The 23,501-nt window shown below is 51.6% G+C and overlaps 2 long non-coding RNA genes across 2 annotated transcripts in view; both read left to right on the top strand.

Moving 5' to 3' along the window:
* LOC138682456 (uncharacterized) overlaps nucleotides 1-23,281 on the top strand; it is a 28,967-nt gene extending 5,686 nt beyond the window's left edge. The window contains exon 4 of the long non-coding RNA XR_011322539.1: nucleotides 23,082-23,281. This is a non-coding gene — a long non-coding RNA (uncharacterized lncRNA). The remainder of the gene's footprint in view (nucleotides 1-23,081) is intronic.
* LOC138682549 (uncharacterized) lies at nucleotides 17,738-19,262 on the top strand. Its single transcript, XR_011322657.1, has 3 exons — nucleotides 17,738-17,842; nucleotides 18,364-18,468; nucleotides 18,739-19,262. It is a non-coding gene; the product is annotated as an uncharacterized lncRNA (long non-coding RNA).
* Nucleotides 23,282-23,501: the final 220 nt, after the last annotated feature.

Below are 23,501 nucleotides of genomic sequence, written 5' to 3'. Positions count from 1 at the left end.
GCCCAAGCCAGAAGCCCTGGGGAAATGGAGCTAAGGGAAGAGCAGAGCTCGCTCCCGCTCCCGACTTGGCCTGGGCAAGAGAGCCCGAGAGAGCCAGGGCACGAGGGGTGCCTTGGAGGTGCAAGAGCAGCAGGCAGGGAGCTAGGCGAAAGGGCCCAGAGGAGGCCTGACAAGGGGCTGTGCTCAGTGCTACAGAGGACAAGAAGCCAGGCCCTGGGACCATGGGCTGGATGCACCCATTGATGACCGTCCCGAGGGCTGGTGGGGGACGGGGCTCTGCCCGGGGGGACCCCCAGGAGGCCACCTCCAGCTCACTGCCTGCCTCTCCTCTCTGCAGTCGTGGCACCACCCTGCGCCCACAGCTATGCCTGGCCTTGGACCAGCTGTGGTTGCTGAGCAGCAGAAAGGAGGCAGCGGGGGAGGAAAAAGAGGAGAAGGAAGGCAGTGATGAGGAGAGGACCTCCATCATCCTCATCTGGCCCACCAGCTCCTGCGTTGCCGCTTTCGGGTGAGTCGTGGTGCCACGTCCCATGGCCGGGCAGGAGAGGTTCCCAACCGTGCCCACGCCATCCTGTGAACGGCCTCTGCCCTGCGTGCAGAGCCTGGGCAGGGAGCGGGAAGCACGCCGGCAGGGAGGGATGGGGGCATTGCCAGGTCCTGCATCCCCTGGTGCCCTTTGGGTCCCCAGAAGAGAAGGGCAAAAGCAGCTGCTCTGGCAGGACACGGGGAGCCAGGGCTTGGGCAGCATCTCTGCCCTGCCCCACGGGGCAGGGCTGCGCAGGCGCCCGCCTCTGCCCACAGGCTGAGGGGCAGCAGGGCCTGACGCTGGTTCTCCTCTCTTTCTGCAGCTCCCAGGCACTGAAGGAGCTGTGGGTGGGCACGCTGCTGGGGTAAGCTGGGGGGGATGCTCCAGGCACAGCCGGATGGGGGAACACAGCTCCCCAGCTGGGGAGAGGTGCCCTCGCGGCTGCGGGCAGCTCTCGGGCAGAGCTGCCTCACAGGAGAGAAGGGGCAGCTTGGGGCTCAGCCAGCTCTCTCCCTGTCCTTTCCCGGTGCACAGGACACCAGGAGGAGCAAAGAGAGCCCGCGTGACCCGTCTCCCCTCCCTCAGACCCCTGGAGCTCCGGGGATGGGGGATTGGGCCCTTCACCCCCAGAAGACGCTTCTGGTGCCAGCCCCCTTTGCGGGGGGAAAGGAGCAGGATCTGGGGCAGTGCTTTGGTCACTGCTGTTGGAAGGCAGCTTCTCAGCCAAGCAACTGTCCTCCTGCCCCTTCTGCAGGAGATGCTGGCTGTCCTGCACAAGGAAGGACCGTCGACAGAAGGGATATTCCGAAGAGCTGCCGGAGGGACAGAGTTTCGTGAGCTGCGGGAGGCCCTGGACCACGGTGCGGATGTCGACCTGGGCAGCCAGCCTGCGCTGCTGCTGGCCATCATCTTGAAGGTGAGCGCTTCTGACCTGCAGCTGGAAGAGCTCCTGCCTGGCCTGGAGTGTTCAGAGGCTCACCTGGAGCCCCTGGCATTGCAGGACTTCCTCCAAAGCATCCCCGCCAAGCTCCTCGTGACAGACCTCTACGAGGACTGGATGGCAGCGATGCAGAAGAGCGGCAAGGAGGAGAAGGTTGAAGAGCTGAAAGCGTAAGTGTGGGCAGCAGCCTGCCTGTTGAGGAGGGACTGGTAGAGGCCTGGGACTTGCCTGAAAAGGGACGGTCTCCTTAAAAAGCTGTGTCTTCTGACAGCTTGCTTTTGCTGGGGTGGGCTTAGATTTCGGGGGAAAAGGGCATGGACAGGGAGCCTTCCCTTGCCTGGGCTTGGGTGAAATGAGGAGCTGGGAAGCAAGGCCGTGCTTCCTTCCTGAAGCGCAGGAGCACTGACCGCTGGCTGAGAGCACCCGGAAAGCTGCGCCACCCACCTGCGTTGGGCAAGCTTTGGGGATGGCTGTGGGCAGCATCTTCTCTATTAACGTTGAGTTCCTGTTCCCTCAGGGTGGCCGAGGAGTTGCCTGGAGCCAATCTCCTCCTCCTCAAGCGGCCGCTGGCCCTCCTCCAGCACATCGGCCACGACGCCGCCAGCAGCAGAATGACCGCCAGCAACCTGGCCATCTGCCTTGGGCCAAATCTGCTGAGCCCACCTAACGAGGACCTGCTCCCCCTCGAGGCCATGCTGGCGGTGACTGAGAAGGTGCGCTGTACTGAGCAGCCGGCTGCAGCCTTGCCGGCCCATCCGAGCTTGGCTGCTCAGAGGTCCCTGGCTGCCTCCTCTCTTGAGCAAATGCCGGTGGGGTGGCTGCCTGCAAGAGCAGCCCCAGAACCACAGCTGCCTGCGCAGAGGCAAGGGTCGGGAGTGGGAAAGGCTGCGTGATACATTTCCAGGCACCTGGGTTGAGCCCAAGGGTTTGATGTGTGCAGGTGAACGTGCTGGTAGCGTTTCTCATTGAAAACTGCCATGACATCTTTGTGGAGGAGATGGCTGGCCGCTCCTGTCCATCAGCCGGGGAGTCGCCAGCACCCATGGACAGAGCTACAGGTATGAGGAGGAACTGAGGGCTGTCACAGGCTGGGGCTTGGGGTACCAGAAACCTCAATGTCAAGAAGACAGCTGGTGTAGGGCTTTGGGTGGGTTTTGCTTTAGGTGTGCTTTACTTCCAAGGAGTCACTTTGCTGCACGTGCTTTTCCTTTCTAGACCTGCGTTTGGAAGAGCAAAGTGGCCCTGCAGGCAGAGCAGACAAGGACCACCAGGCAGAAGTCTTGCTGCACACACCACCCACCTCTCTGCTGGACGTCCTCAAAGAAGCTGGGGGAGACGTGGTGGTGGAGTCCGAAATGGCAGAGGTATGGCAGCTCCATCAGGAGCTACCCTCCTACCCGAGACACGGTATCCCCGTGTTTGTTGAGCTGCCAGAAACGAACCGAGTGTCACACACCTGTGTGAACCCTGTGTTCCAAAGTGAGGCCCTTGGAAGAAAGGGCTAATGCAAACCAGCCAAAGGGATCTTCTTTGTAGGGCTAAGGCAGCATTTTGCCAAACAGTCGCCTGCTACTCCAGGGTGTCCCTTGCCACCTGCTGACTCTGACATTTCTGTTGTAGGCACCCGTTGCTTTGGCTCCAACCACCCCAGGGACCACAGTAGGCTCCCTGGGATGCACAGAAGGACTAAAGAGCGCTTCAGAGGAAAGAAGGTAAAATGAGTCAGCTTTGGGTAAATCAAGAACTGATTCTAGTTGATTCTGGCTTTACCTACCTAATCATACTGTGGGATGGAAAGGTTTGCAGGCTCCCCCCAGGAAAAGGAAAATGGAAAGAAAAGAAAGAGAAAACAGGCCTGGGCAGAGGAGAAGGAATGTCAATGAGAAAAGAAAAGAAGGAAGAGAGAAAGAGATGGGGACTTAAAAGAAGCAGGAAAGTCCAGCAGGTCAAGAAGCCCAGGTGTGTGCCAGGCTCTGCTGCCCATCTTTCCCAACTCTCAGTGCTGCTCCAAGTCAGTCTGACCCACTGGCAAGGGACGGTGCTGCGCGGGGCTTGGAAATAACTCCATGGCCGCTCCCCGGGGGCTCCCCATTGAGCCCTGCTGCGTGGCACAGGGGCCCTGTGCATCTGTGCACATGTGCAGGTCTCTAAGGGCATTACCTGTGGGGATAAGGCGCCAGAGCCGTACCCTAGTCGATGCCAGCCATAGCTCTTTCTTCCGGGCTCCAAACAATTCCTCGTCAACGGTGCTCCCCAAAGAAAGGGGAACCAAATCCTGCGTATTCCTGCCTTTGTGGGTTTATCAGTGCTCTCTGACTCTGTCGTTGTAGGTGCCGTTTCCCTGTTACTGGCTGAAGCCCTGTGACTCCCGGGCCCACCCCCCCACCGCAGTTGATGTTTGCAATAAAAGGATCTTTTCTCTCTTCTGAGTGTGTCTGCCATACAATATTCTGGAGTGGGGAGCTGTTGTTTGGTGATGAACCCTCGGGAAGGAGTCTGGGATCGTGCCTTTCCCCAGCATCCTTTCCCGCAGGCATCGGGGCTGAGTTCAGGTGCTTTAGGAGTGAAACCAAAGCACAGACTCACACAGGAGGGTGGAGGTTGGAAGGGACCGGTAGAGTTCCTCTGGTCCAACCCGCCTGCTCAAGGAGGCCCACCTAGAGCAGGTTGCCCAGGACAACGTGCCCTTGGGTTTTGAACATCGCCAAGGACGGAGACTCCGCAAACTCCCTGGGCAACCTGTGCTAGTGTTTGACCACCTGGACAGGAAAAAGTTGTTTTCTCATGTGCAGCTGGAGCATATCATGTGTTTTAATTTGTGCCTGTTGCCGCTGGTGCTCTCAGTGGGCACTCTTGAGGAGAGCCTGGCTCCCTCATCTTCATTCCCTCCCAGCAGGGATAGATAGATAGATAGATAAGACACGCACCCCCCCTCCCCAGGCTTTCTCTTCTCCCCACTGAAGTGTGCCAGCTTAAAAGCAACCAGGGAGAAGGCGGCTTCCTTGAGGCTCCTTGTTTTGCAGAGGGCAGAAGAGCCCCAAGTGACCTGGAGACATGGAGGTCCATGAGGTTCCCCTGCCAAGCTGGCCCAGGGAAGAGAGGCGGAGGGCTGGAGGGCACAGCTGGACTCCTGCTCCTGCAACAGCAGGGACTCGCTGGCCAGAAATGGCCCCGAGGACCCCGGCAAGGGGCTGTGCTCAGTGCTGCAGAGGAAGGCGAACCCCCCCGGGACCTGTGCCAATCTGCCCGGGGGAAAAAACTCCTTCCTGAGCCCAGCCCTGGTGGCCCGAGCAGGGTCCGGGGAGCTCCTGCGGGGGAGCGCGTTTGGGGTCGGCAGCCAGGGACCTAGAGAGTGGTTTTATGAGTGTGAGTGAATTTGCTTTTGCAATGAGATGTGTACGGGCATTGCCAGGGCCTGGCTTTACTCTGGAAGCGACTGTTGTTAGCTGCTGCAGAATTGAAGAGACTGTGCTATGAACACCATGACAATTAGGCTGCCCCCAGACCTGAAGCTGCATTAAATCTCGTGCCACACTAGTCTCCTTTTTCATTTGAAGAAGTAGGCTGATTCTTTGAAACTCTGTTGCATGACTTTATTTTGGGATGAATTGAAATGCAGTTGTTTCTTTAGCTTTGCTTATTAGCATTCTGCTGGAATAGTGTCAGATCCAGGAGGATTAACTTTCCTCCTTGTTTTGTTCTCTGTGTTGATTTTGGAGAGGAAGGTGTGTTGTCTGTCTTGTGGTGTTGTGTGGTGTTCAGAAGATGCTTGAAACGTTGCTCTTGTCTGTGACCAAGCTCTTTCCCTCAGCGTAATCCCTTTGGACAGCACTGCCAGTAGTGTGCGTACGTTTCTGAGCAGCCTGCAGGTGTTTGATCTCCTGATGGTAGAGAGAGCACTGCGTTTGTTTGAGTTTGGCAGCTTGTCATTGCCCCTTGCTTTCTTCCATTCTTTCCAACCTCTTCTCTTCATTGCTGCTTCAGTGTCCCTTCCTGAATCGTACTTTTGTGTCCCTGCTGATTCATGAAGACTTCATGACCATAGCGTAAGTCTTGGGTGGGTGATACCTGTCGTCCTGCTGTGGCGCGCTGTGCAACTCCTTTCATTAACTTGTTCCATATTAAGCAAGGAGAGGGCCTTTCTGAAGAGGAAGGAAAGTTCTCATCTCTGACCGAGTTCTGGCTGGGGCCCCTGAATGTGGAGGATATGAGAATGGCTGCCTGCCAGACCATATACCAGAGAATACTTGCGTGCCGTAATTCCTTACACTCCACTGTATTTCCTTATTTCCAAGTGACACTTGTGCGACATTTGTTTACTTCTTAATGGGTTCAGCTTTTCTTTGAGACCTTCTCTCTCCCTGTGCATTTTATTGTTGGCCAATACCTAGCAGCGAACAACTTTTGAGAAGCTGGCTTACAAAAGATGTAGTTAATAGGTGGGAACACAGTTTGATGCAGGCAGTACACAACTCCCAGCATCACAGGGCCTCGCTCCAATGCTGTGAAGGCCCGTTCCTCTGCAGGTTTGCACTGTGGAGGGCATTAAGAGACACGTCCTGCCGGTTCCTTCTTTTAGTCCCTTGAGCAGAATGGCATTGCGATAGGCTGGAAGAGAGAGGTGCTGGTTTGAGGGCACCTTGTCAAAAACCCCGGTCCTAAAGGTTAGTGAGCATCGACTGAAAAGATCTGATCTCTCATCCTTTGTATCCTCAGACGCACAAAATACAAATGGGCAGAAAATTGAAAAGGAGCAGTCCTTGTGTAAGAATGGATGCTTTTTAAGAACAATACATTGGGAATTCATCTGCCTGCAAAGTATTTTCTCAGTGCAATGGGAATGATGTTTTGTTGTTGTTTAAACTCTTACAAGGAATGTAGCTGTGTTGCTTTTTGGTTGGGGTGGGACTAACTCTCTCTGTTTCACAGCGGTCTGGATCTTGACACCACTGAAAGTGCTGTCAAGGAGTTGGAGATGGAGCAGGTCCATGGGACCTTAGCTGAATGTTAGGCTGAGCAAATCTTTTGTTTGTTATGGGACGGAGGACGTTTTGTCAAATGCAGCATTTCAAGCGTGAGTAATGGGGAACTTCTCTGGAGAGTACGAGGGTGAAAAAAATGACGTAAATGAAAAATGTCATCAACAGGCAGCATTAGCGTAAGCGAGTAATGCTTTTATCAGAACTACTTTAAAGAAGCTACTGACTGTTGAAATTGGACAAATGAAAACTCCTATTTGTGGAGCTAGTTGCACTCCGTGCCTTGCTGGTTCCTGTTGAGATTCGTTCTGCAGTAGCACTTTCCCGTGGTTTCGCTCTCGGCCCCAGACCTGACCACTGCTTTGAACTTCTCAGGCTGGACTAGCTGTCAGACCCTTCTAGTTTCTCAGGAGCTGTGGCAGTACTGGTGAGCTAGCTTGATAGCAGCTAATCTAACGCTCAATTGCATGTGCTTTCCTCGTAGCTGTGGAAGCCAGGGGACGTTCTTTTAATGACGCCATTACTTTGTGGCCAAGCTTGGTGACAGCTGATGAGTTCTGTTGTTGTCATCTTCTTCCTGAGACAGAAGAAAGCCCCTGCCATTCCCGAGGAAATGAGACCAATATACTGCCTGCTTAAAAATGTTCCTGTTACTTAAGTTTAAACAAATCTTCAGAGTATAGTAGTAGCATTGTAAATATTATTGAAGAAAATGTGCTGGTTTTAACTGATACAGAAAATTATTGGGTTTTTTTTTTTTTTCTTTTTCACTTTTGAAAATACTGAAAGGTATTACTAGAAAAAGTTTCCCATTTATAAAGCAGGAGTTTGTTGGGGCTGAATTACAGTTGCTTTGTAACTGAATTGGGTCAATATTCAGAAAAAGGGGTATATGTTTATTTTTGAAACAGGTCAATACTGCACGTGTTGTGCTGGCAAGGAGGAGGCTTCTTAAATGTAGAACTTCTTAAATTTAAAAGCACATCTCCACTCTCCATAGTAATGCTTCCATGTTAATTCAGGGTTAAGATATTCATTCACTTCAATTTCTGTGAATCTGTTAGGGCAGCGTGCTCTAAGGTGATGGGAGGGAGCAGGGGGAAGAAGGGGAGGAGGAAAAGCAAAATATCTGGAACCTGCTCTTCCATGACTCCTGCAAACTGTAATGTTGTTTTTTTCCCAAGCCTGAAAACTGTACTTGACAGTGGAATTGTGGCTATCTTGTTAATATTCTTCCTTCCTTTCTTGTTTTGGCCTCTCCAGGAAGCGATTTGAGTAATCCTTGGAAATCTTGATGATTTACATCTGTTTTCTACAGATGACTTCACTATCTTTCTGTGTACCCTTTCTTTCCTACTTGTAAAAGAAAAGATCCAATGACTTGTATCTGTTGGGCATTGCTTAATTCGACATTCCTGCCTAGTAGTGCGCAGATCTTCAGCTGGAGTACGACTCCTTTGAGCTTTGCAGTTTTACACTAGCTGAAGATCCTCCTCAGTTGTTGCCTTCACCAGAGAACTGATGTATGTAAAAAGAATGTTTTGCAGTGTTTTCGGACGGACACCCCTGTGTTCCAAATCTGATTTAGCCAGAGAAAACGAACGTGTATATATAAAGTGCCAGGAAGCCCACGTAATGCGATTGCAAGGAAAGCTAGTGCATTGTTTCAAAAGGTTAATAAAACGTAAAGCGCTCCTTACAGGCGCAGCAGCGTTGGCCCACTAGTAGAGAAGACCGCAGTAGTTTTCTTGTAAGGTACGTAAGGATTAAATATTGTAGTTGCTGTAGTGTAAAGGGTTAAGAGGAAGTTACTCTCCTGAGGCTGTTGTTGCAGAGAAAAGTAAGTTAGTTGAAGGAGAAGCCTCTTCAGTCCTAAGGTGTGTCAGTTTGTGAATCGGATCAGGCCCTTTGGCATCATCACCTCCCGTGATTCCGAGTGCCCAGGAGTAATGAACACCCACGTGTTTCCGCCTCCAAGGCATTCCCTTCCAGTCTCAGCAGGCTGCGTTATTGCCACCCCTGGTCCTAGCAGGCAAGAACGAGATCATCCTCTTTCTCTGTCAGAAGCTGGTATGTTACTGCCAGGAAGAGAAAGTAGCCCAGAGCATCGTCAGACAGGGGGCACCCAAACAAACGAAGCCTCCTTGTTGGTTTGCTTCGCTAAAGCGCAGCCAGTTTTGCCCGCGTGCTTGAGGAGGGTTTGATTCACAAGCTTGTATTTCTAGAACTGGGAAGTCCATCCACCAGCTCAGCCAGCACCGGACCCTGTGGAGAACTGCAAGCTCAGAGGCCTGGCGTGATGAGTTGTCCTGCAATGTGTGTGTCGGGCTCCTCGCTGTAGCATACCTCTTAGTTAATTACCAGCTGTGGGAGTCCTTGAAGCCAAACTCAAACGAACAATTTCATCCCTTAAAGGAACTGATTGTGTCAGCGTTTCATCTAGGCAAATGTTGGGCTCCATCTCTGGTCCTCAGGATGTTAGTTTCTGCTAGCAAATGGAGTAAAAGTATTCGTGTTACCTGTTTCTTCCTGAGATCAGAGGCATGTAAGGAGACTGCTGCCTGGCGTCGCCCGTTCTTGCACGCATGAGCTCCTAGGTGTGCGAAGTGCACCCCCAGGAAGGAACGTCTGTAACTGTGGCGTTTGTCATGTCAATTATCTTTTGTCCTCCCATTTTGAACTGTGAAGTGAATGTAATGACGCTACTCCTGTGAATCCTAGTCCTTTTCAGTTTTAAAAATAATTTTTAAAAGAATTACTTTTTAGTTAGGAAAGCCGATGAGGTTTTATTCACAGGGTTGGGAGAGCCTGGCATGTTGTTTCTTGCGGGAAGATGTCAGGACTGAAGCCAGATACAGTTAAGGAAACACAGTGCTACTAATACAAGCAACTGATGGGAGAGTGTCACCTGGATGAGTGTTTCTTGTAATGTGTTACTAGTGTTTTGTCACCAAGTTCATACTGACAGATTGTAGGTGCTCCCTTCTGCATATACGTTCAGTGTGGTATGACTTGAAGCTTTACAAGAGGACTCCTGCTCCTTTGAAATGTTAGTGCTATGTTCTTAAGTCTTATCGTTGTTCTCAGATGTGAGTAAATGGGAGAGAGTATCGAAGATGAGATTCAAACATGAGAATGTCCACCTTGTGCCTTATCCCTACATTTGCACGATGTATCTAGAACTCGGCTCTATTTCAGCACGACGTATCTTGTGGTAAGTCACTATGGTTATGTTTGGATAACGTCTGGAAACATCTACGACCTATGTCTTGCTTTTCCCTTTCCCTTCCTCCACTGTGTCTTTGAATTAGAGGGAGCAAAACTGCGTGCGGTATGGCTGTACCATGGATTTGAAATAGAGCATTGCAACGTGTTCTCTTTTGTCCTGTATTGCTTTTTGAAAATGTCTGGAATTTCTCTTTGCCTTTTCACCCACTGCTGACTCTTCAGCTAGTATTTTTATGAAGCAATGCCCAGTGGCTCCCAGCCTTCGTTCCTGAATGTCAGTAGCTAGGCTGGAGCCAGTACATATGTATGGAACACATGTTTTTCTTCCTTGTGCTTGACTACATTTGTTGACGTTGAATTTCACACCTTTGTTTCTGTTTTCCTAAAGAAAGAATGCATTTGTTTTTCTGAATAGTGATAGTAATAATGGTAATAATGTCTTTTGTATAATTAGCAAATGTTGTCACCTCCCTAGTGTCTCATTTTCCAGGTTTTCTATGAATTCCCTGAAGAGCCCCAGGCCCCAGCTGAGACCTCTGTGGGACTCTGCATTTAACCTCCTCTGTTGTGAAAGCAGTGTTTTTTCTTGCTATTTTCTGTTCTGATTATTGGTCCCTGGGAGAAGCTGCTGCTGGTCTGTCTTGTGAGGGCTTAGTAGATATTCTGGTCTCCTTTATCAAATGGACAAGTAGTCCAAAGCAATTGTCCCCATCCCACTGGCATGTGTTATTCACAGCCAGGAATTCTGAAAGAGCTGTATTTGCAGTTCTTCAGTTTCAAGATATCATATGGAAGTCCAGCATTGTTTCTAAGTCATTTATCTTGTTCTCCGGAAGTGCAGTGCAATGCAAAAACGTACTATAAAGTTGGTTAAAGGATGTCCAGTCACCAAATATTCACCAGATTTTATAATACCTCTGTTACAGGTAAAGAAGTAAACAAGGGCAGTGATGAGCTTGTAAGTTGCATGTGTGGTTCTGTTTTGTGTGTTGTTTTTTTTTTTTAAAAAGTGATATTCCAAGTAGTCTGGAGAAGCAGAATATATATCTAGGCAATGCTGTAGTTGTCCTGTTTCTGGGTGTCAGTCAGGCAGTGTAAGGTGGGAGTGAATTCTCACCTAGAACCATCCAAGTTGAGGGAAACCTTCCTGTCAATTCCAGCGGACTTTGAATGAAGTCCTGCCTGAGGACGCGAGAGCCGTGCTGGCTTCAGTTAAATGTGTTTTCGGCAAGTCTGAGCTGAGCTGTCAAATGGTTTCTTCACTGTGAGAGTCTGTATGAGGTCAATATTGCTGAATAATTAAGTAGTTTCCTAAGTGCTGTATGTGTCAAAAACAACCAAGTTAAGCTTCTTTGGAAAGTAGTTGTTTAGTGAGATCTCAGGGTGGGTTTGTTTTCAATACAGGTAAGTGTCTGAAGACGGAGTGAATTAGTGAAGGTGTCCTGTCCAAATTCCCCCAGAGGAAATCCTGCTCTCTCTGCTAGCATTACGTTCCTGCTAATTATGTTCCTAGGCCCTCCTCTAAAAATGGAGCAAGTAGGATGTCCTGGGAAGCAGTAGTTCTTGTTTAAAACTGTTGAGCATAATTCTCTGGATGGCCTCTCGTGCTTACCTTCTGTTTGAATAAGGCAGCTTACCTTTTATTCCTGACTCATTTTTTGGTTTTTGTTGTATAAGCCTGGACAATGTTGCGAAACACGGATGTATATTAAGTCTGACTTTTGTTCTAAAATAGAAAAGTCAAAATCAAATTTTATCAATACCAAGTTTGCAATGTTTTGAAGGTCAAGAGAAGAAAAGAAGTGTCAGAATGTGCTGCAGTGGAAGAAACGGTGAAGAGGAGAAGAGTGGAAGTCGGAGCGGAGGCCTCATGCCCACAGTCGGGTATGGGCAGGTCAGTTGACTACAAAATAGTCTTCCGGGGCACATATCAATGTTTTTGATGTCTCTTGTACCTTCCTCATATTTCATTCCTGTGTAACCCTTTGGCCCATTTGTCTTCTTCCTTCTCTTCCATAGGTGACAGAATCTAAGCAGCATTGCCCACGTTTGGGGAAAAGTTCTCCAGTGCTTTCAGGTTCCCATGCCGTTAACTAGAGCTCTTCCTGTCTAACTCCTCTGTGTTAACGTTACCTGCAGAATCACAGCGGGATGAGAACTGGGCAGCTCCACAAAGCGGTGCACTGGCTTGCACACCTGAGGCAGGGATGACAAGGGAGGAACTGGGAACAGTTTTCTAGCTGCCTCCCAGCCTGTTCCTCTGAGTCGGCTGATGACTGCTGCCTCTGGGCTTGAGGCAGAGATCTCTGTCTGTGGCTTTCACAGAACCACTGAGGTTCTCGGGACCTTTGATATCATCGAGTGCAAGCCCTCCTGCTCAAGCAGGGTCACCCAGAGCAGGTTGCCCAGGACGTGTCCCCTCAGGTTTTGAGTGGGCTACAAGGGTGGAGACGCCACAACTTCTGTAGGCAAGCGGTTGCAGTGCTCGACCACAGTTGCTGTCAGAAAGTTTTTTGTGTTCAGCTTTAATTTCGTGTTTTGCGGTTTGTGCCCTTTGCCTCTTGTCCCGCCATAAGGCGCTGCTGAGGAGAGCCCGGCTCCCTCTTCTTCATTCCCTCCCATCAGGTGTACATTGATAAGAGCCCCCGAGCCTTCTCCAGGCTGAACAGTGCCAGCTCTCCCAGCCTCTCCGCATACGAAGAGTGCTCCAGTCCCTTCATCCTCTTTGTGGCCCTTTGCTGGGCTCACCCCAGTGAGTCCCAGTCTTGTCCTGGGGAGCCTAGTCTGGACGGAGCACACAGACTGGCCTCAGCAGCCCTGAGCAGAGGGGAAATGCTCCCCCCAGGCCTTGCTTTCTCATTCAGTGCTGTCTGTAGGTACATGCATAACTTTGCATGTCTGAGCAGCCTCTCAGGCTGTTGTTGCTGGAAGCAGAGCCCGGGCCTAGGGCGGCAGGCTCTTACGGTGGCCTTCATCCCCTCTTGGCCAGGTTCTGCGAGCCCTCCCCTGGGAAGGGACGATTTGTCTCTTCTCCTCCTTTCCTGCCATGGTTGTCTTTAGCCCTCCTTCCCTCTTGCCTCTCTCTCTATCCCCAAGAGTTTCCAGTGTTTCCTTCCCCTCTGGTGTCTTCTTTAGCCACGATTGCTCGAATGGCAGGCAGAGGATGTGCCGAGGGTGTGTGGTATGGCGTCCCCTCACGTCTCATTTCTCCGCTCTGTAGTTCGATGTGTCACTTGTTCAGCTGCTGCTGCTCATTAAATATAAATCTCCATTGGCAGGAGCAGTTACGGGGTCGTGGATCTTGGACCGAGGTCCTCAAAACCCCCTAGCTATGCGAGGTTTCCCTGCCGCACGTGCACTGCCTTTGTGTCCTGACGCTCTGTCTCTCCAGGAATGTTGGTATTTGCGTGGGGAGTTTCAAGGACCTGCCTGTGGACGCGACGGCCCCTACACGCCTGACGTGTTCCTCTGGTGCTGCATCCTCTTCTTCGCCACCTTTGCCCTGTCAGGCTTCTTGAAGAAGTTTAAAACCAGCCGCTACTTTCCAACCAGAGTAAGTAGAAGATGGTGGCCAGCGTCCATCTCCACACTCGTTTCCCAAAATGGCTTTCCTGGAGCACTAAGCAGTATTTGCCCCCCCCCTTGGTCAAGCTGGGAAACGTTGGCCTTGCAGGCCAAGCTCTCCAAGAGCTTGGATGTCCTGCACTCATTTCCATGAGTGCAAAATCATCGTAGCATTTCCCACCTGCCTCGTGACCTGCCCCAGATTGAAGATTTTTTTTTTTTTTTTTTTTTTTTTCCTCCTCAGGTAGTAGGAAGTCAGGTTTCCCAAAGTTTTGGGGTTTGGGGTTGTGGTTTTTTTTCCCTACCTTCTGCGCATTATGTGCTCGAGCGGAAAGTAGATTCGAATGAGGAGCTTCCTTTTGAGGACTAAAGGATGCCTCAGTGCCTTGTTGCCATTGTAGCTGTGAGTGTAGCTGTAGTGGCAGACATCTGTTTTCTTATTTTTAATATTATTATTATTATTTTTAGGTTTTGACTTAAACCAACCCTTGTCCGCCTAATTAAGCTTTTTTTATTGTCTGACACCAGATGTCACAGGGACAAACACAGCAACAGTATCTAAGCAAGGGATCAGGCTGCATGTGCTCAGAGGGGTGGTGGGATTTGGTTAACCAGCCTAACGTTGTGGATGTCTGCAACTCTTGCATCTCACGTTACGGCCCTGTTTGCCATGCCCCTTTCACCTCTGGTTTCTTGCCCCAGGTACGGTCCACAGTGAGCGACTTTGCTGTCTTCCTCACCATCGTCATCATGGTGCTCCTTGACTTTGTGGCTGGGATCCCATCGCCGAAGCTCCAGGTCCCCCATGCGTTCAAGGTACTGGGGTGTTTTGGCACGTGGGGGTGCCACAAGGTGATGCCGGGGCAGGGCAGGGCTGAGTCTGGAGGAGATGCTGGGGGTGTGAGCATCTCCTCTTCCACCTCCAAGTGCCTTGCTTCCTCCTGGAACCGAGAAGATGGCCCCAAAACTAGATACCTACAGGAGAAGTATCTAGAGGTGCTTGCAAAGAGGACACTGGCACTGCTGAAGCCCACGGGAGAGGGGGACATGAAGCCAGGGCTGGGAGGTGCTCTGACACAGGGAGGGAGGGGAAAATGAAAGCCAGTGGAGTGCCTGGGCTGGGAGACGATGCTGACGTGTGGGCTTTGTTGCAGCCTACCAGAGACGACCGCAGGTGGTTCATCAACCCCATAGGACCCAACCCTTGGTGGACGGTGTTGGCTGCGCTCGTCCCAGCTCTGCTCTGCACCATCTTGATATTCATGGACCAGCAGATCAGTGCCGTTATTGTGAACAGGAAGGAGCACAAGCTGAAGGTAAGGGCCTGCGAGAGATGACGCCAGCCCCAGCCCCTTCTGGGCTGCAGGTCTGGGGAGAAGCTCTTATTCCCGATGCTTTCTGAAGGCATTGGTTTGGGACAAGGCCAGGCTGCGTGGCAGGATGCTCTCCTGGATTAACGATGATGCAGGGAGCAAGTGACAGGGCAGTTCAGATGAGCAACCTTTTGGAGGAGCAAATTAATCTTGGAGCAATATAGAAGCGCCTTTTTGTTTTAAAATGGCAGCAGCAGCAGGTGCGGGGAATGAATTGTTTTGATGCGCTGCCAGGGATAACTCAGAGTCACGCCTTCCTTGCAAGTGGTAGAATTTTCTTTGTGGGTGAAAAAAATGGTTTGGTGGTTTTGGGTTGTGGGGTGGTTTTTGTTTTTTTTGGAGAAGTATATATCGCACAAGCTCCCCATATCCCTTGCGTCTGAACTCCTGCCCGATTTTCATGCCAGGTGCGTGTGCAAAGCCTGCATACACCCTTACTTGTTTCCATTTCTTGTTTTAAATTCTGAAGAAGTTGACTTGTGCTCGAGCAGGGTTTGAGTCTGCCTTGCGACGTTCTCCTTGCTCTTGTGCTATGGGATGCTCTGTTTCTTGTTTTCCTGCCTGCAGAAAGGATGCGGGTACCACCTGGACCTTTTTGTGGTGGCCGTGATGCTCGGGGTGTGCTCTGTGATGGGGCTGCCCTGGTTTGTGGCTGCGACCGTCCTGTCCATCACCCACGTGAATAGCCTCAAAGTAGAGTCTGACTGCTCAGCTCCAGGAGAACAACCCAAGTTTCTGGGGATACGAGAGCAGAGAGTCACTGGCTTGCTGATCTTTGTGCTCATGGGCTGCTCCGTCTTCTTCACTTCCGTGTTAAAGGTGAGAGGAAAATGCAAACCACCCAACAACCGCGAGCTTGTTGGAGGTTACAGAAAACCAGTCCCCTCTCTGCAGGCCTGAGGAGTTAGTTGTGGAGTGGAGGAGGAGGAGGTGATCCCAACCCTTGGGGCTCGACCCACGGTGGGAACCAGCCTCGGTTAGGCTTTGCAGCCCTTCAGGCCCCCGTTTGGTGTGCTCGAGGCGAGCGAGCAACGCAACTGCTTGAATTTTCGGGTGTCTTTCAGGCCCGCCCATGTTTATGGGTTACAGTTGAGCATATTCAGACCAGCACATCTGCTCTCTTTCAAACAGGCAGCCCTTTACTGGCTGCAATTTGCTGCCCAAATGCCCCGGAGCAGCCATTCCCAGGAGCTAAACACACTGAGGTCATCCCCGTGGGCTTCCTTGCACATTCCTCCCACAAAGTAATCTCGTCTCTAGGCTAAAAGGAGGCATGTGGCCTTTGCCTGTTGCCCCAAGAATAGGCAGAAGTGTTTTTCTGCGCCACGGACTGCGGCATAGGGCAGCACGGGTGAAATCGCCTATTTTCCTCCAACCTTCCTGGAAAATAGGATTATTCTGAGGAGAGGTAACTCCAAAGTTCAGCCTAAAGCACAGCCTTAGCTCACTCGTGCGCACAAACTCTTTAATGGTTAAAATCTGACCCATCTCTAAGCCTGAATGGAAGCTGGAAAGCTTCAAGCAATTTTAGGCAGTGCCTGTGGAAGAGGGTGCTAATACTGAAAATGCAATATAGAAAAAGAAACGATTGCATTCTTTTTTTTTTTTTCTTTCTCCCCCCCACCCCCCCAGTTTATACCAATGCCTGTGCTTTATGGCGTCTTTCTCTACATGGGTGTGTCGTCGCTCAGAGGAATTCAGGTACGGACTCTTTTACAGCGTGCAGCGTGTCGGCTCCCTGGTATTTTGTCTCTGTAGCAGCAGGGAAAAAAAGCAGTGGCATGGGAAATACTTCTCGCAGAGCAAGCAATGAAAGTCTTTTGTGTAAGCAAAAGATTGGTGGAGGCACAGGAGGTATATAGGGCTGGGAGGACCAGGCAAGTTCAGCGCTCTCTGTTTCAGGGTTTAGGGCAGGTCAGTGTTTGGTTACGTGAAAGCGGGGGAATTCAGTGCAAAGGGAAGGCAGTTTCTACCACTGGTGGAAATCCTCGCTTGGGGGATTCAGTGGGCCGAGAAATGCTACTAATGGAATGGCATGGAATAGTTGCCGTTTGGTGGGCAGCTCTCGGGGGCAAGCCGGTTGATAGATGGAGCGAAGGGAAAATGGGTGCTGCTCCCAGGAGGAACGCGGTGGGATCCAGGATTTCTGACGGCAAGCGAGATGCTGCAAACTGCCTCCCCGTCTCGAGAGGGCCAGAACCTTGCCGCAGTCCCAAGGTGGCAACCTCTCCCTTTTATTTTGCAGTTCTTTGATCGCTTGAAGCTGTTTTGGATGCCGGCGAAACACCAGCCGGATTTCATCTACCTGCGGCACGTGCCCTTGCGAAAGGTGCATTTGTTCACGGTGATCCAGCTGACCTGCCTCGTCCTGCTCTGGACCATCAAGGTGTCCCGTGCCGCCATCATCTTTCCCATGATGGTAAGAGCTGCCGCCGCTCGGCAGCGGGGTGTTTGCAGCGTTGGAGTGAGAGGTGGCATCGTCTCTGAGCTCACCGCATCTTCCCTCTTACTCGCGAAGGTTTTGGCTCTCGTCTTTGTCCGGAAAGCGATGGATTTCTGCTTCTCAAAGCGAGAGCTCAGCTTTCTGGATGACCTTATGCCAGAAAGGAAGAAGAAGTTGGACGATGCCAGAAATGAAGCTGGAGAAGAAGAAGAGGTAAGGCTTGCTGGGTCCTCGGGGCTGGACATCTCCGTCGGGCTGTGAGATTGCCTGTTTCTCTTTCAGCTTGTCTGGAAACGTTGGGGGAAGATCAGCACTCAATCGAAATAGATCCCAATAGGCTGGGTCCCACGTTGTAACCTTTGTTTCCTCAAGTAGCAGTGAGCTGAACACTTGAATACAGGTGTAATTTTTAAAACGAGTCGTTTTTCACAAAGGTCATTATCATTATGATGATTATTATTAGATGCTGCTGCTGCTGCTGGCAAGATTTGCTCATAATCGTGTTTTGAACACACAATCCCCCTGCCCCGAAATCTTTGGAGTGAACGGTTTCTCCCCTGCTGCACTAATACCTATAGCTGCCAAGGGGCAGAAGGGGAGGGCAGACTGCTAAGTTTGTGCTGGGCATTCAGCTTATCTCCACTTTGACCAAAGACAGAGAACGTGATTTGTCCCTTTTTTACATCAGGAGTCCAGGAGGGCGGTGGAAGCTGCTGCTGCTGCAAGTTCAGTTCAGCTGAACGTGGGGAAGACGAGCGACGTGGATATCCCAAAGCAAGGCAGTGACAGGTAAAGCCCCAGCAAGCGCCAGGACCCCCGGCAAGATTAGCTTGAAGGTGTTTGGCAGAGTTTTCTCCACTTGCCTCTTGGTGGGGCATTCCACAGAAACCAGCAGGCAGCTTGGTGGGCAAATCAAATTCGGGGGCAGGGCTGCAGGAGGTGATCGCAGGGCAAGCCACCCCAAGCAGAGCGGCTGCAGCACTCGCGTTTGACCCCCAAACCTTGCATCATCAGTGCCTTTACGGTAGCTGGAGATCCTCATACTTACACATGCGGAGTTGCAGGCGTGATCTGTACCAGCAGTGGCTTAGGAACCCGGACCGGGGCTAGACCCCAGCAAGAGCCTTTGCACAGAGCTGTTGCTCTGCAGCTCCCCGGCTTGCCTCCCAAAACTCCTCATCCAGCAAAACCTCCCACACTTATGCGGAGCTTTGATTCTCGGGGCTCCGCTGTTCCTCTTGCTGATGCTAATGCCCTTGGTGGCATCAGTTCCCATAATCACGGATTGCTATGTGAAATATTTATTGCAGGACTGATCCTTCTGAGATTATTATCCTGGATGAAATGTCACAAACGACCGTACGGAAGGCTCTCACTTTGAAGACAGAAACCCTTTGAATACAGGGAGGAAGAAGGTAAAAGATTGCACGTGAACGTGTCCGTGCTCCTCTGCAAGCAACGGCACACGGCTACGCTTCTCCCACGCTTTGGCCGGCAAGGCTGAGCAAACGGCCTGTCCCTGGGAACAGGCAGTGAGGACCGTGGCACGCAAACCAGCTCCTCTCTGCTGGGGTGGTCCCCCGAACAGGGCTGAATCAGCAGCAGCTGGCAGGTCTTCCACTGATGATGCTCTCCCTCTTTTTCTCTTCCCTTCGCCATTCCCCACTCCCGCTTTTCACGTTTAGGAATCTTGACTTTGAAGGAGAGGAGTGAGAGCGTGACTCGGGGATGTGCCAACGCAGACAGAGGGAGAAAGCGCTTTGTTTCAGTTGGAGGATTCCCATTAAAGCCATGCAGATGTTTTCAGTTCTCCTTGGTGTGCTTCAGGCATTCAGTATCTCTAGACCAGCAAGCTGAGGTGAACATCACAGTCAATGGGAGTTTGGTGGTGTTAAGTCTGTGTGCGTACGTGCGTGTGGGGGTGTGGGTTTGTAGTGGTAGAGGGACTGCTACTGCTTTATCATTCAGTGCTCTTCTTTTAATACCTAATTCCTCCTCTTTTTTTTTCTCTCTTTTTTCCAAATGTAAACTGGGAATGTCCAAAATCATTTTCTGTTATGTTTGATGCATTCTCCACTTTCTTCTTCATCATGACCGGGTTTTTGGTCTGGTTTGGGGTCCTGGCTTTAATTCACTCTTATGTCTCTTACTGGTACGAGAGGGATGCCCTCTGTGGCAGGGCAGCATAGAGAGCGTCCGAGCAGTTGGCCTAAGGTGAAAGAAAAGCATTTACCCCTTGCCTCCAGTCTTACCTCTCTTGGTTGGTTTGGTTTTTGTTGTTTGTTTTTTTTTTTTGCTTTGACTCTGCCATCAGCCTGGGAGCTGCAAAATGCAGAACTGCCACCTTCTTGTCCCCTGGCTGTAAACTGCGTCTAAGGGAGCACTTCAGGTATTTGATTTTGAATACACCGTATGGTCACAGGAGCGGCCAGATGAGACCTGGGGCTCTGTGTCCCTGGGCTGCCCCCTCTGTTGTTCCTCCACTTTCCTTCTCTATTGGGTCTGGCTGAGTTGGAGTTCCTTTACCCCACAGCAGCCCTCGTGGTGCTGTGCTCTGTACTGGTAGCTAGAAAGCTGTTGATAACACAGCAGTGTTTTGGCCATGGCTGAGCAGTGCTGGCACAGCATCAGGGCTGTCTCTCTACCATTCCCCCCCTCCCCAGTAGGCTGGGGGTGGGCAAGCTCTTGGGAGGCGACGTAGCCAGGAAGAAGGCGTACAGGCAGCAAGAAGAGGCATCTAGGTAGCAAGTAAATCTTAGGTCCCTTCAGATGCTGGGGACCCTGCGTTCATGCAGCATTGGGCAGACCCCAGATGGATTTTCCCTTGGCACACTGTACAGATCCTGCCTGTGGAGAAGTTCCTCCTTTTTGGTCATTCACGGTGTCGTACAACTTTTCTTAGAAGAAAACAACTCCATGCATAAAGGATGTTCACGCGCGGACTTCTTGCTGCACTTTAGATAACGGCAGGGCCGCGCAGGTGGCGTAATCGCTGGTACCAAGCAGGAGCTGCCTGGAGGCTCCTCTGTCACAGTCAACCAGCTCCGTTTATCCTGCGGCCAAGGGGCATGTGTAGGGACACAGCCTGAAGGCCACGCTGTAGGTACAGCGCAGCACAGACCTGCACCCGCTCAGGTTAACTGTTAGGTGGATCCCTAACTCCTGGAGGTACAGTGATCTCCCAGTCAGGATCTCTGCACCAGGCTGTTAAACTGCACGGTAACTCGGGAAGCAGAGAAGGTCCAGATCTGGAGGGCATGGTTAAGCACAGGGCCTCACGTTGAACCTCCTGTGAGCTCGTCCTGTGCTTACAGGGTTCTCGAGCCTCTCGGGCATCTCCCAGACTGGCCGGTTCCTCCCAGCTCCCTCGTTCCTGCCTTCCGCTGCCTGCCTGCCTGCCCCACTTTGGCCCCTGCAGCAGCACTCAGCTGAGCACCCTCCGTTGCTCCTGGGGAAAGAGCGTCCTCCTTGCTCTCCGTGGCGTTCCCCCAGCACACGGTGCTGCAGCAAGGACAAGGCAGTCAGAGACAGACACAGCCTGTTGAGCAGAGCGTCCTGCACGCAGTGCTTCCGATAGAGCAGCTCAGGAGCAAGGAGGTGAGCTGGGTGTGCTGCCTCTCACAAAGAGCATTTTACATCGGCGACCTTCCCCGCTGGACCCTCTGCAGCCTCTCTTTTTCCTGGCGTTGTAGGTGTTAGGTTGTGTGGTTAAAGGTTCATCTCCACAAACACAGAGGAGGACAAAGGAGCAATGGCAGGCAGGGGAACCCCGGTGACCTAGGCAGAGGCAAGGGAGCACCCTGCTGTGGCTTTTGCCAGGGCTGTCGCAGAAGAGGGATCGCCCACATTGCCTGGGTATGAGGCTCACCAGACAAGTATTGGCTCTCCCTTGCTCAGCTCACAGACTGACGGGGGGAATGCGCTTCTGTGGCCATGCCCTGGGTCTGAAGCCCGGCCGTAGACAAAAAACTGGCTCAAACTGTGAAGGTTACCAGGCAAGACGTGACTGGGTGCACGTGTGTGGCAAGGTCTGTGCGTGTGAATGTCTGAAACTGAATTCTGAGCTGTCAAGCAGAAGCCTGCTTCTTGCTACACGCAGCCAGCGTGGGCTGGTTGTGGATTTGGGTCACAGCCGGAATAAGCAAAAGTGGCATGTCCCGAATCCTAGAGTTACTAAAGAGCTAGGAGCCAGAAGCCTTAATTCGGAGGCTGATCAGGCATCGTACTGCTCACATAGACAACTTAGATTGGGAAAACTGGGGGCGTGGGGTTCCAGAAAGAAGAGGTGGTGGCAAAAAGAAGGGTTCCCAGAAAGAAGAAGGGATCTTGAAGAGAAGAAAGGGACCCAGGAAGGAAAAGGTGAAGATCCTGGCTGGAGGAAGTATCCTGGAAGTGGCGGAAGATCTTGGAGACCAGAGAGCCGCATGGAGACAAGTGCCAGGGGATGCCCAGGGACCTTGACCAGCACCCTGCGAAACTGGTAACGGCGAGCAGCTGCACAGCAGGAACCAAGGTGACGTTCTGCCTGACCTTCCCGGGCCTGCAGTAGCCTCCCTGCTGGGATAGGGGAGTCGGATCAAGCAACTGCAGGATTCAATAGGAATGCATTGCACGAAGGTAAAGAGGACACGGCAGTGGATTGGAAATGCTGGTTGGTTTAATGGTAAAACTGGAATTCTTCTGTGAACTGTGCATTCCTTTTAATATGGACTTAATTTAAAATAGCTGCTTTGAAGTTGTTCTGACTTCACCTTAATCGACACCTGCAATCTTCATCATCTTATCTTCTCCAACAGCGAAACCACCCCCTGCCCCTCCCCACCCCCTGCAAAAAAAACCCCAAACCAACCCAGGAAAAGAAAGGCTTCAAGGGCAAGCTAGGCAGCAAAGTTGTGCGAGATTGGTCAAGCTGCTCAAAGTTTGCAGAGAGATTGGAGCTTGCAATTCAGATGTACGTCGCTCAGCGTGGGGAGGGTAGTACGCACCTTTCACGGGAGTCAGAGGGAAGAACGGGGAGAAGGGAGCTGCAGCGTAAAGAGTAAAGGACACAACATTCTTAGGAAAACTCTCCTTTTTCTTTCCTTTTCCTTGCTCCTTTGCTTCCAGACCTCCGTGGTCGCAGTTTGTGCTGCCTCACCTCCAGCACAGCGTGCAGAATGAAACGACTGTCACAGAATTCGTCCTCCTGGGGTTCTGCAGCACCCCAGCCCTGCAGCGCTGCCTCTTTGGCCTTTTCTCTGCCCTCTGCTCTGCCACTCTGATGGGAAACGCACTTGTCTTTCTGCTTATCTGCCTGGACTGCTGCCTCCACAGCCCCGTGTACTTCTTCCTCTGCCACCTCTCCATCGCGGACATCTGCTACGCCTCCAGCAATGTCCCCCGTATGTTAAGGAGCCTCCTTGGACAAGGCAGAGCCCTCTCCTGTGCTGGGTGTGGGGCACAGATCCATCTTTATTTAATCTTTGCACTTACAGCGTGCGTGCTGCTGGCCGTGATGTCTCATGTTCGCTACGTGGCAATCTGCCGTCCCCTGCGCTATGCCCTCATTGTGATCTGGAGGCTGCGCCTCACCCTTGCCACGGTTTTGTGGGCTTTGGCGTTCGTATTGGGCACACTGCAAGCCTCTCTGGCTTTACACCTGCCTTTCTGTGGCCCCTGCGAGGTTGTCCACTTCTCCTGTGAAATTGTTGCTGTCTTAAAGCTGGCCTGCACTGCCGCTCCTGCCAATAAAGTCCTGATCTTTGCTGTCTGTGTGTGCTTCTTCCTCTTGCCTTTAGCCTTAATCCTGATTTCCTCCCTGGACACCCCGGCCACCGATCTGCGCATCCGCTCTGCGCCAGGATGGCACGAAACCTTGTCCACGTGTGGCTCCCACCCGACCGCGGCGGGTGTCTTTTATGGAAACGCCATCTTCATGTACGCGGGGCCCGGGAGCGGTAACTCCTCTGGGAGGGAGAAAGTTCTTTCCCTTTTCTGCAGTCTCGTCAGCCCCAGTTTGAACCCCGTCATTTACAGTCGGAGGAACCAGCAGGTGAAGGAAGCCTTGCTGAAGCTTCAGAGAAGGAAGAGGGTCTTTCATTCCGTCTAGCTGGCGCTCTAGGCTTTCACCTGTCTCCTGTCTTTCTGCTCTTTCTTCTTGAGCTCTTGGGGTATTTCTCATGGAATGTTAAGCGGTTAAAAGTTTCCTGGTTTCAGCTGGGATAGAGTTAACTGTCTTCCTAGCAGCTGGTACAGTGCTATGTTTTGAGTTCAGTATGCAAAGAACCTTGATAACACTGATGTTTTCAGTTGTTGCTCAGTAGTGTTTAGACTGTAGTCAAGGATTTTTCAGCTTCTCATGCCCAGCCAGCGAGAAAGCTGGAGGGGCACAAGAAGTTGGCACAGGACACAGCCAGGGCACCTGACCCAAACTGGCCAACAGTGTATTCCATACCATGCGACGTCCCAT

This window comes from Haliaeetus albicilla, chromosome 28 (assembly GCF_947461875.1).
Source record: "Haliaeetus albicilla chromosome 28, bHalAlb1.1, whole genome shotgun sequence".
Classification (NCBI taxonomy): Eukaryota; Metazoa; Chordata; class Aves; order Accipitriformes; family Accipitridae; genus Haliaeetus; species Haliaeetus albicilla.
This window is presented reverse-complemented; position numbering and strand designations above follow the sequence as displayed.